The sequence below is a fragment of the Suncus etruscus genome, chromosome X, assembly GCF_024139225.1.
Source record: "Suncus etruscus isolate mSunEtr1 chromosome X, mSunEtr1.pri.cur, whole genome shotgun sequence".
NCBI lineage: Eukaryota > Metazoa > Chordata > Mammalia > Eulipotyphla > Soricidae > Suncus > Suncus etruscus.
In genome coordinates, this window is record NC_064868.1 from 57,669,244 (window position 1) to 57,682,719 (window position 13,476).

Below are 13,476 nucleotides of genomic sequence, written 5' to 3' on the forward strand. Positions count from 1 at the left end.
TTGGACACTTGTTTCATAATGTTCTTGGCATACCCCTCTTCAGTTACGTTTTTTTTGTTTCCCAACTCTTAGTTCAGCAGAATATTCACCTACTTTCTCATCTTGGCACTTAGTTCTTTATCAAGATGTTGTTTCCCATTTTCTTTGATTCACTCTAATTGTTGAGAAGATAGTTTCTGAGTAGCATGATATGATATACATGGGTTTCCTCCACTGATTACTGTCTTGATAACTAGAAGAACTTCCAAACAGCTCTTTAAATAATAAGGGAGGGGTTAAAAAGTATGGTGGGTGATATATGCCAATTTAAGTTTGTTCCACATAAAACTAGCAGGCTCTTTCTGGGGTAGAATAGACATATTCTGGTTTACTTTCTTATAATGCCTTTGATTCATATTATAAGTCTACAATATCACTTTTAGTTTTCTTAAAAAGAAAAAATCCACCCTCTTTATTTAAATAAGTTAAAATTTAATAATTTCTTTACATCTATATTAATTTTGAAATGATCTTCATCTTTTATGGTATATGCATAGTATATAATTCTAATATCTATTCTTTTAAATACTAAAGGTTCTACTTGTCTCAAACTATGATTTTAAGCTTTTTGAATATCCAAATTATAACTGTTATTCTTATGAATATTTTTAACATTTTAAAGCTAAAAAGTAAAAAAAAATCACTTTAAAATCAACAATAAATGAATTACTACAAATTTCCAAATTTAGGACTAGAGAAAAACTACCTAAATAATGCTTACTGATTTTGAACTAGTTTCAGTCAGCAATGATGACTTTGGGCTTAACTTTAGTTCTCCCACCAGTGAACGATTTTTTTTCCTTTTAGTCATTGATGTTTCAGCAAATTAAACTGACATAAGTATCATTTTGCATGCACTCTGCTCCACAGTTTGACTTGATGTGGTTGCTACACAGTGCTCAGATGTGAAAGTTCAGCCTTCCAGACCCCACCTTTGTGAGCGGGGAGATGAGGATCATTCACCAGACAAATCACAGGATCTCTCTCAAAGTATATTTTCAGTTTTCAATTGGATAGAGAGTGAGGAAGATTAAAAAGAAACAGCAGAGAAAAGGCCCCATCTGTGCTGGGCAGCAAACAGCTGCCAGGGTCACAAACTCCGTGGTAAAAAGGAGTCATGTGGTAGTTTCAGTTCTTATTGATTGGGCAGCATGCCCAGACCTGGCCTCTGAGCTGAAATGAGGATTGAGTTCTTTGTTTTATTGTTTTTCTATGCCACAAACAGTATCATTGTTTTGGGAGAGTTATTATTTTTCAATTAAATGGGAATTTTTAAAGGACTTTGTCATATATCTTTGAGAACAAAACCAATAATGCATATGCATGTATTTTTTGTGTAAGCTCACCAGCACTGAAAAATTTTTTCACTGTCTTTTGGTTAGTTGCTGAGGGTGACTGTCAAGGTTGAGAAAGGATGTGCCTATGTTAAATTCTTTTCTGTACATATTATCCTAAAGTCGTTTGTGCATATTTAGTCAGCAGTACTTTCTACTTGTACTTTAAGAGAAAATAAGTGTACTATCTATCTACATGATAAGAAATTGATACAATTGGCTTGAATTTGAGCTTCAAATCTTTGATGTTTGATTCATGAGGTACAATACAGATAGAGCCTTGCTCACTCTTTTATTCCCTTGAAATCCAGCAAAGAACAAAATTCCAAGCTATTCTACCTTATCCAGAAAGATTCACTTACTGACATTCTTTAGAAAGTCTCTTCTTGCATGATCCTTTCATAGACTTGGATGATCAACAAGAAACTAACTTCTATTTATTATGTGCTAGTTTCCCAGGTAAGAAAATGAGTTGAGTAGTGGTTTTCATGTTTGAACATACCTCTTTCCCACTAGGCGGGCAGTTACCAGGAATACTAAAACAGAGATCAGATTCCAAACTTAAAGTAATTGAACATGTGTGATTTCTTGTAAAAGGAGGCTTATACACTTGTTGCCTTTTATAGGCAGGTCTGTTCTCACCACTAAAGTAATTGAAAACTTTTGAAAGCAGTTAAAAATGCAAGGAGATGAAAGCAACATTTTATATTACCAAAGATGACACAGTATCTGCTAAGATACCAAAAGTTTAAAGACAGGTTAGAAGTAAGCATTTGTACCTCTTTAGTAAGCTATCCAAAGACAGACCAAAATATGTTGCTAAGTGACTCACTTTTAATAGTGTTGTTCTCCACAATATATGTGTTTAGAAGAGGGGATGATCATTTTTAAAGATAAAAATAAATAATTGGTCCTTTAGTAACTGATTTTATGTGCAAAACTATCTTTTCTTTCTCTAGTAGTCGCTGAGCAAATTCTCAAAGCTCCATTTTGCATGATTAGAATTGGAGCTCTCTTGGACACTATGTTTGCTCATCCCATGTTATTTTATTAAAGATGTGAACTCAGCCCTTGCTGAGAATATATAAAAGACTAGATTTTGCAATAGAGGGAGAGCAGGCAAAAAACATCATTTCTACACATTTTGAGTTGCATAAAAAGTTGCATAAAAAGTAGTTTAAGGTAGGTGTTGAAATGTGATGTAAATTAGTATTTGTATTGATGTTTCAAATTTAATTATATATAAACATACAGTGTGCTGATAGCTTTTACCTTTCTCTGCAACTTTATATTTTGTTTAAAGTATAATTGATTCTATGTATTTGTGAAAAATGCTGCCACTGCATTTTGGAAGCTCTCTAAGAATGGAAAAGATCTTTGGGTTGATAAGATAATGAAAGAGACCTTTGCCTTTAATGGAGCCTTACCTGGAGGCGTTACAAAGGGCAGCTGTGGTGGAATGGTATGGGTACAAGATGTATTGCACTTTACTATCCTAAGACAAGTGAATGTGTAAAGGGTTGTGAAGTTACTGAATCAAATTTAAATGTACCATAGAGAAAACCTTAAATTGGCGCTGAAGGATCACCTAGATGGCTGATCAGTGTCACCAAAGGATAACTGAGAAGTAGAAGTGTATCTTTGTTCTTCCCCATCTTTGTTTGAGAAATGACTTTCTGCATTTGGGAACCTGGAACAAATGCTCCATATTTCAGAAAAATTGCCTGTAATTATGTTGATTAAGTTGATCTTGCTGTAATTTTGGTTTTATTCTGGTATTATAAGATGGCAATGAAAATGCATTTTTCTTTGTTAAAAAATACCTGTCAATGTATGAAAAGTTGTATTTCTATAGGTACAGATTGATGTCTGCCCACAAGATTTGTCTGACTAAGAGATTGACATATGAGGATCTATTGCCCAGAGGTTCCCATCCCTCAACCATCTCTAGGTGATGGCAGAAAACTTCCATTGTCCATTTCACTTCTGACACTTCATCTGATGTAACAAAATATTTGACACACACCCACTCCTTCTAAACAAGTCTTATTGGGGTTACACAGGAAACATAGCTTTATTTGCCCCAGCATCAGTTTATCCCAACTTCTATATGGCCAAATATTAGACGATATTGAGACATTTTCATCCTAATTCAATATATCAAAGATGTTTGTTTCTTTTTATCATCCCAATTATCTCTTAGCCTTTAATAAAATTTAAGAGAAAATAAAATGAATATAAAATAAAGTGAACCTTAATACCTAAAACAATTTCCACATTCACTACTTAACAAAGCAGACCCTGGTAGCCATCAAAGACTGGAACACACTTAAAGAGGAAAATTATGAAATTTTGCTGCTTCTCTTGATGATAATGCTTGCTTTAGCTTAACATTTAAGACTCTGTACCCTGTACATGGTTGCAGTCTCTTCTAACACTAACCTTTGGTGCACTCTGTGCTAGAGTAAAATGTCTATGGATTTGTCCTATTCCATTAGTCATTGTGGTGCTGACAGTAGACACCAGTAAGATGACTCAAGCTAAATAAAATACCTTTCTGCTTTCACCTAAAGTGGAATTTTGATCAGGGGTACCTCAAATATGGCATTTTATGCTATACTTCAGTTTAATTTGGAGGAAGAAGGGAATATGTAGCAAGATATTAGAATTTTCAATATTGATGCAAAAATATTTTCAAAATAAACATGAATTTTGTTTTGATGGGGCTTCAGTTTACACAGGGGCAGTAGGCCTCCACTGTGCAGCAGCTTGTGTTCTGTTAACTTTTTGTAATCTTGAAATCTTTTGTTGCTCTAAATACAATTAAAAATTACAGAAACTTGTTTGTTGGCATAGATGTGTGACTCTGAATTTTTCTTTGTGTCTACTGTCAGAAATGTCATACACTATATAAAATATTGGCTTTGCTGAAAAGCCAGTTAAAACTTGGCCACAGTCCCTGTTCGGCCTGCAGACTCAAGTTATCATTAACAAAGAAACCCGAGAAATGCTGCTAATGTCCTCATATCATTATTGTTAATTTGTTAAAACACAAAACATTCTAAAATTTCAGATGAATTCCATTAGAGTTCTTTTAATTAGCTCTGAGTTTTTGATGCCTTTAGTAAAAAGGAGATTTGGAATCCTGCCAGTGACTTTTTATGCTACTTTGATTTTTGTATATTTAAATAAAACTTTACAGAATGATTATACATATGACCTGTGATAGTCTTGACAAAATAAGTTGAACTGGGACCACCAAAATTTCAGAGTCTGGTTAGAAAGCACAGATGAACACTAGCAGCCCATTAAAATACCTTATCAAAATTTTTTTCTATTGGGAACAAGCCACATAAAAAACAGCTGTTCATCCTCACCCTTATGGAGCTTGAAGCAGGGGTCCTCAAACTTTTTAAACAGGGGGTCAGTTCACTGTCCTTCAGACTGTTGGAGGGCCAAATTATAGTAAAAACAAAAATTATGAACAAATTTCTATGCACACTGCATATCTTATTTAGAAGTGAAGAAACAAAATGAGAATAAATACAATATGTGGCCCACGGGCCTTAGTTTGAGGACCATTGAATTAGGGGATTCATTGCTCTGTTCTCAGGAACATTCAGATAAGTAATAGGCACATCCACATCCTATTTATAAGATGTCATATCACATTTGACAACCCAGGTAAAATCTAAGTCAGGGGACCAGTATAGTGTCTGTTTCGATCGCTGTATCTGACTTGGGTTCAATTTCTGGCACCACATGATCCGTATGGCACTGCCAGGAATATTCCTTGGATACAGTCAGGAATTAGCACGCACCAGTAGGTATGGCCCAATATTCCCCCCAACTATTAATAATACTTACAGAATGAAGGGATTACTTCTCTGACTTTTCTCCCTGTCAAAATACAAGAACAACAATGGAATTTCATGATATTATGTATTTATTATTGATTGCTACAGACTAAAGAGTTTTCTCATATTTTAAGCACCCGACTTGCTGGAGCAACAGAACAAAATCTTTGGACGTGTGTTTAAGAAAAATTGAGAAAATAACTGATGTAAGCTGTATGCATAAGTCAGATCCTATTTTCTTTCTGGCCATAATTGTTTGAAATCTTTTTTTCCTCTAGAATGACCTAAAACCCATGTACATCTTTTAACTTGTCACTAAGCTTCTACATAGAGTGACAATAGTTTACAATAAGTAGAGAAAAAGAAGTAATATTTTACAATATTTACAATATATTTTACAATAGGTAGAGAAAAAAGAAATAATATGGGTATCAAGTAAATACATAGGAGCCTAGAGACAGAAGTCCTGTTTGTCAATTTATGTTTCTGCTTGAGTGACTCTCTAAAACAATGTGTTGTTTCCTTGACCTTAGTTTTCTCCCTCTAAAATATGCATGTCTGATGTTTTGAAATAACTAATGAGTTATGCAATTTCTTGTAGTGGATAACATGATTATTAAACAACACGACAAAATTTTAAACTGTGCTGAAAGATAAATGATCCTTTCATTCAATATAACTAAAGCACAATTTTATAGTGGCAACCATATACCAACCTCTGTAAGGTTTATATTTGAGACAAAATAATTGAGTCCTATGTAATAATGATATCAGTTTTTAATCAATGAGGATCAAATTTGAAATTATTAGCTTACCATTAGATATTCATAGATAACCACAATAAAAAGTAAATGAACTCAGTGACTTTTATTAAAGGATTTAAAAAGACAAGTCTTGGTCTTCAATCTATCACATCAACCCCAAAACATCCCCATTCAAACCTCTAAAATTGTTGAATAAACCTTTGTTTATATAACTGCCTTTGTTGTTGGTTTTTGGTCCACAGCTGGTATACTAGAGCTTAGTCCTGACTCTGTGAATAGGGATTAGTCCTGGCAGGTTTAGGGGTCCACATGGAGTAATAGGGATCAAACTCAGGTCAGTCACATGCAGATCAAGCTCCCATTCATCTGTGTTATCTTTCCAACCCCAAACAATAACTTTCTTTTAGAATTAAAAGATATATTAACACATACCCAAAACTTTTCATTCTTCACATGAAGAAAAATGACCAGAAAACTTATTATGTGTTATTGTGAACTAAAATTGACAACCAGCAAGATTGCACAAAAAGTGGATTGAAAATCATATTCTTGAAAACAGTCTTCCCAATATTTGTTGGAGCACTAAAAAAATTCTGACCTTAAAACATCTAGCAGGGGGCAAAGTAACAAATTGAAAACAGCAATTTTCTTCAAGTTAGAGACTGCATTGTAAGGGAAACTACATATAGTTTGGTATGAACAGAGACATGTTTGAAAAATCCATAGCTATGTATACCATGAAGAGTTGCAAATAAAGCCATTGCTCCAAATAAGTTTTAGTGTCACCGTGGGTAGTGCAAGCTGTGTGAAACTAGTCAAATTAAATTGTTAAGTCTTTGAATATTTCTTTGTCATATATGATGCTCAAGGTTTGATGACACGAGAAGGAAGATTTACTTTAACAGATTCTCCTTGGGTATAAAGGAGTATGGGGGGTGAGGGACAAATATCTGGAAAGACAGATCAGTACATCTACCAACAGCAGCCTAGCTTATGCCTTCTTAGGCGGAAACAAGTAAAACTATTGGAAAATAGTCTTGGCTAGGGTCAAAAATAAAGAAAGCTGTGCATGTCTTGGTAACTGGGACTTTCTCTTTAGTCATTTTGTGTTAAAACAAGTTTGAAATACTTATTATTCTTTGCTATTAAATCAAAAATTTACAATTAATTAAATAATAAATGATTAAAAAGTTGTTGATGGTTGAGTTTCATAGAATATTCCAGCACCCATTCCTCACCAGTGTTCATTTCCCACCACCAATGTCCTCAACTAGTCTCCCTGGTACCCCTATTTTCGCCTGCCTCTATTTTCCACCATCAATGTCCCCAAATAGCCTCCCTTGTGCCATATCTTTGCCTACCTCTATGGCAGATACTATGCTACTCTTTTTTTCCTTTTAGGCACCATGGTTTGAAAAAAACTCAGTTTTTTCCCCAAATTGGTCATTTACAACTATCATTGTCATAGTGGTCTGTTCGCTGTCCTAACCGTACTCCCCCTTCAGTGGCAAGCTTAACATAAATTAGTACTCCTGACCCTTATTTCTTTTGAAGTTTTACATAGTTAAGGGAACTTATAGGCTTCTGTACAACTCCAGGTATAACTACCCTTTAACTCTCACTTAAAATATGTGAGTGGAATTGATATTATAAAAAGTGGCATAACACTAGTGATAGAAATCTTTAATACATTGGTAATGATGTGGAGATGTATACAGAGACTGCACCTAAATACCATAAACGACTGTGCTATTATACCTATACTACCTTGAGCTAGGGAGATAGTACAGTGTGTAGGGAGCTTACATTGCTTTGTTAGGGTTAAATCCCTATTATTCCATATGGTTCCATAAGCACCTCCAGGATTGATCACTGAGCATTGATCCAGGTGTAAACCCTAAGCATTTCCAGCTGTTTGACAAACAAAAGGTGATTATAAATGTATTGCTTAAATAACATGGAAATTTTAATAGGTGATATTAAATTTTGAATACCATTCTTATATCTTTGAAGAAAGAAGTTTAAATTGGTACTTTTTCACTGATTAATTTACTTTATTTAATTTTGGTATTATTTGTAATTTGCTATTGAGTCACAGAACTTTAGGTAGTTTGGATATTATTCTCAATACATGGTTTTAAAATTATCTTTCCCATTACATAGCTTATCTATTTATTTTAATCATTTATTTTTAAATAATTTATTTATTTAGCTTAGAAGTGCTTTGTTTTGGGTACCTACACTTGCCCCATATTTTGCCTCAATTATTCTCAAAAATTTCCAAATTATAGAAATACAAGAAGGTAAGAAAAAAGGGGGGAAGAAAAAGTGATGGAAGAAAATATTTGAGAATTTCCTCAATCTCTAAAGGGAGGCTTCTTGCACAAAATGAAGCTGCCTAAAGAATAAATGATAAAATATACTAAAAATTTGACAAGACACAGAGTAATCAAAATTCTGGGACCAGAATGATAGCATAGTGGGTAAGGCATTTGCCTTGCATGTGGACATCCCAAATTCAATTCCTGGTATCCCATATGGTCCCCAGAGCCTGACAGGAGAAATTTCTATGTGCAGAACAAGAAGAAACCCCTAAGTGTGACGAGCGTGGCCAAAAAATATTTGTAAAATCCAAAATAACAAAGTTTTGAGAGAGAAGACAAAATGTAAATATCATCAAAATATAAATAATTATAATAGAGCTTGCATATGAAATTGTATAGCAAAAACTTGGAGACCTGAGACAGCAACCTGATCTGCCTGAGTTAGAAAACCAGACTCCTGGATCAAAATGAAATAGTTCAAAGGCCACACACAGATGTACAATTTGCAACAATCAATTGTTTTTCTTGGGGATCAGATAAAAAAATTACAAGCCAAAGCTTGTTTAAATGTGATTGGAACTTTACCCAGTTTTGTGTAACTCCCAAAATATATAATGAAACACAGTATGCATTGGAGATAATTTTAAAAAAACATTTACTTAATCAAGGAAATATTTCTTATGATATACAGCTTTTGCAACAAGAAATATTTGATACTATTTCTCATAAAATAAAAGTTCTCTGTTACTGATCTACACAGAAGAATGGCAGATCGTATTGTTAAATACCCCATGTGCCATATTTTCAATCTCGGAGTGAACGGTTCTGTAGCAAAGTAGCGGTGAAGAATTAATGAATTGAGCCAGTCAGGAAAGAATCATGGAGTTTTTGTCACCTCATGGTCCCTCTCCACACACCACGCCAAACCAAAACCTCTTTATTTTCCAACCACCAGGGTAAAGGTTGAATGAGATCCAGGTGGACTTTTACAAGTCAAAGGGCTTGGTGAAAAGAAAAAGGAAGTTGGGGAACACTTTTGCCCTGGGGAAAAAGCAGAGTGTAAACTAGCAATTCACTCTTTTTTGTCCAAAAATTGAGGAAGACTAAATAAGTTTTGTTCCGTAGTTCTGTAAATACAAATATGCAGGAACCCCAGAGTGACTATTAATTTGCATAGACACAGCAAAAGTTGGGAAAAGAAAAAGAAAAAAATCTTTTAACGGTAAGTAAGACGGTAAGGAAATTTTCTAATTCGTAGGAATCACTGCAGGTGAGAGTAGACTTGGCTGTAAAAAGCATCGTAGGGTAAATTGTACATACATTATTCTCAAAACAATCAGCTTTTTTATATACTTGTCATATACATATCACAAAATTTTTCATAGACTTTTCTGAACATAAATTTTAGAACCTCTCTGCAGATATACTTAATTTTAAAGTTCTTAAACATTCATACACCAAGCAATATAACACAAGTCTAGAGCATCTGAATATCTTTTTCATAAAATTCTCTAAATAAAATTATAAGAACCTTTCTGCAAATATATAAATAGAAAATAGGGTTTCTTTTGTTTTTTGTTTGTTTGTTTGTTTGTTTGTTTTTGGTTTTTTTGGGCCACACCCGGCAATGCTCAGGGGTTACTCCTGACTATGCGCTCAGAAGTTGCTCCTGGCTTGGGGGACCATATGGGACACCGGGGGATCGAACCACGGTCCGTCCAAGGCTAGCGCAGGCAAGGCAGGCACCTTACCTTTAGCGCCACCGCCCGGCCCGGAAAATAGGTTTGATAGAGTTATTTTACAACTCATTATAATGAGCACTGTAATATGTCTATAGTATCCAAGTTTCTTTTCCATCAACATCTGTGGACAAAGACATTTTAGAATAGTGTTGCGGACTTAATTTTAGAATAAGTTGATAAATAGTATACACAATCAAATATCACCATAACTGGAAAACATTCATCAGGATAATTGAGAGCTATTAAATATCTAACAAAATTATGCATTTCCAGAACTGTGCAAATTAATATTAAACCACTCGAGTTGGGTACATAGTTATTTGTTTTCAGTGGGGGATAGCAAACAAGAGTAGTTATTAAGAACTATACAGGTAGAAGACACAGCTTAGCCAGCAATATAGTGAATAATGCAAATAGGGTAAAAGAATTAACCTAGAAGAAAGTTGCAGGAGGTTCTGAAAGCAGCTTCTCTTCATTTGGGCTTTGGCTGGGCTTAGATTCTCATCTCCACCTTCTGTGGTAGGCTGCTAAGGTCACCAAAGATGGAAACACTTTCAGTACCTTGGCCAGGTTGGGGCAGCTGCTCACTACTCCGCTGTTGGTCCCCCTCCAAGGGGTTTTCTCTTTGGCTTCTGCCCAACAGTGAACTTGATAAGCTGCTGTAGATTGGGGGACAGAGTCCTCGCACAAAGCACATTTTGTAGAAGAAAGGCAGTGGGCATTGGCCTTTAGAAGAACTGATCACCACTGGGAAGGCTCCTCTCTCTTCTTGGAGCATGTGCAGGGTAGAAGCTCTAGAACGCCTGCCACATACAGTTCAGAAAAAGAAATGCAGATAAATGAACCAGAGCAATATGAATCCATTCAGAAGGGAGGATGCCAATAAAAAGCAAGGCAATTCAAAGATCAAGGGGGCATCATGATTATTATCTACCACAAGGTCAAGTCACTCATCGTCATTGGGTCTTCTCAGGTGCCTAGGTCCCTGTTCAAGCAACAGTTGTAAAATCACCCCACACACCATATTTCCAACCTTGGGGTAAAGGGTTCTGAAGCAGAATAGCCACAAAGAATTAATAAACCAAGCCTGTCAGGAAAGAATCATAGAGAACCTTGCCTGGGTAAAAGCAGTGTGTAAACTGACATGATATTACTATTTCTATCCTATTACAAAATCTCACATTTATGATAATTTTAGAAGTTTTTCTTTATATCTTAATCATTTTTTCTTCACTGTTGGTATGCAGGACCCACCATAGAACCCGAGCAAACAAAAACAATACTGAGATGTTAACCATAATGAAACTACTTGCCTATGAAGAATATAAAAAAGGGACATAGCTTGGATATGGATACAAGATGTAAACAAGTATAGTTAGAGAGCTGATAGTCCAAAGGGAGGTGCAGATAAAGATCTGCAATGTAAATTACCTGCAAGCAGTAGTCCTGTGTGCAGTTTTTAATCTGTTATCCCTCTCAGAGAAAGACAATCTTCAGAGATTTTTTACTTTATTTTCCTCTTTCCTCACACATCCCCTTCCTAAATGTAATCTTCTGCTCCTTAGGCTTAGTTAGCATTAGGAAGAAAAAGCATTTGTCATGTGTCATTCTTCCTATGGTTGATTATTGCTAGAAAACTAAATGTCCTACATGAAGGACAGTCAGGCTGCAGCTGAGAGCCCCTGATCTCATGCTTCTCTCTCTTTATGTCTGTCTCGTTTTCATAATCCTTGCAGTGCCACTGTTTTAGGCCCATTCACCAAGGGCTGGGCTCCATCTCAGAATATGCTAGATGCTGAGTTTTGTGCAGGGCTTGAAACAGAGAAAGTTGACCTACACAGAGGAAGAGATTCAGGGACAACCCCAAACAAAGCAGGCAATCACATGTTAATTATGCACCACATAAAGCTCTCTTAAGATCTTTCCAGTAATGGGGAAGTTTCTGTCAGTGATAAAGGAAAGGACACCCTGATAATACAAAAAAAAAAAAACCATGGTAAATAAACATAAACATAAACATCACAGCTTGTGAAAGAATATTGCAATCCTGCAGACTCAATTAATATTGACTTCCTATAACAGGGGTCCTCAAACTATGGCTTTGGCCCACCACGGAATTTATTGAGAACCCTGGTGTTATGCAGTTGCCTGTCCTGTTTAGCAGCCAACATGATCCAGGCCTGCAGTGTATATGTTTGGGGTGTGTGCTGCACTCTCTAACTCCCCTCCTCCCTATCTCTCAAATCCTCCTCTCATTCTCATGCAGGACTTCTCAAACTATGGTCTGTCAAAGGCAGTCCAATAGTTCCCACTAAAATACTGCTAAATTAATTGACTGATTGTCCTTTATTTAAAATTTTCTATTCCCACATTGTTTCTTTACTTCAAAATAAGGTAAGTGCAGTATGCATAGAAATTTGTTCATAGTTTTTTTAAACTATAGTCTGCCCCTCAAATAGTCTGAGGAACAGAAAACTAGCCCCCTGTTTAAAGAACAGTGAACTAGAGCCCCCTGCTCTATATAGTCTCACTGAAATGGACTTAAGAGTGGAAATGTTTAGGATTTTCAAGCAGGTCAAACAATGAGTGGAGCATACTCTCAAAACACAAGAGGATTTGATAGCAGAAACCAGAAAATATACAATCAGAAATAGTCCAGGCCAGGAAATTGGCCAGTCCTGATGTCAATCTTCCCTCATTCTCTTTGTAGATAAATTTTTATACCCAAACTATTTTTTTTTTTGGTTTTTGGGCCACACCCAGTAACACTCAGGGGTTACTCCTGGCTATGTGCTCAGAAGTTGCTCTTGGCTCGGGGGACCATATGGGACACCGGGGGATCGAACCGCGGTCCGTCCAAGGCTAGCGCAGGCAAGGCAGGCACCTTACCTTTAGCGCCACCGCCCGGCCCCCAAACTATTTTTTTATATTTTATTTAAACACCTTGATTACATACATGATTGTGTTTGAGTTTCAGTCATGTAAAGAACACCACCCATCACCAGTGCAACATTCCCATCACCAATGTCCCAAATCTCCCTCCTCCCCACCTGACCCCTGCCTGTACTCTAAACAGGCTCTCCATTTCCCTCATATATTCTCATTACTAGGACAGTTCAAAATGTAGTTATTTCTCTAACTAAACTCATCACTCTTTGTGGTGAGATTCCTGAGGTGAGCTGGAACTTCCAGCTCTTTTCTCTTTTGTGTCTGAAAATTTTTATTGCAAGAATGTCTTTCATTATTCTTTTTTTTATTTTTCAAAACATTTATTAATATTACATTACAGAAAAACCTCAATTTTTTTATCAGTTAAGATAATGCCAGGAAGGATCACAAACTTGTGGAACAATCTAGTTCTTTTTTTTATTTAAACACCTTGATTACATACATGATTGTGTTTGGGTTTCAGTCAT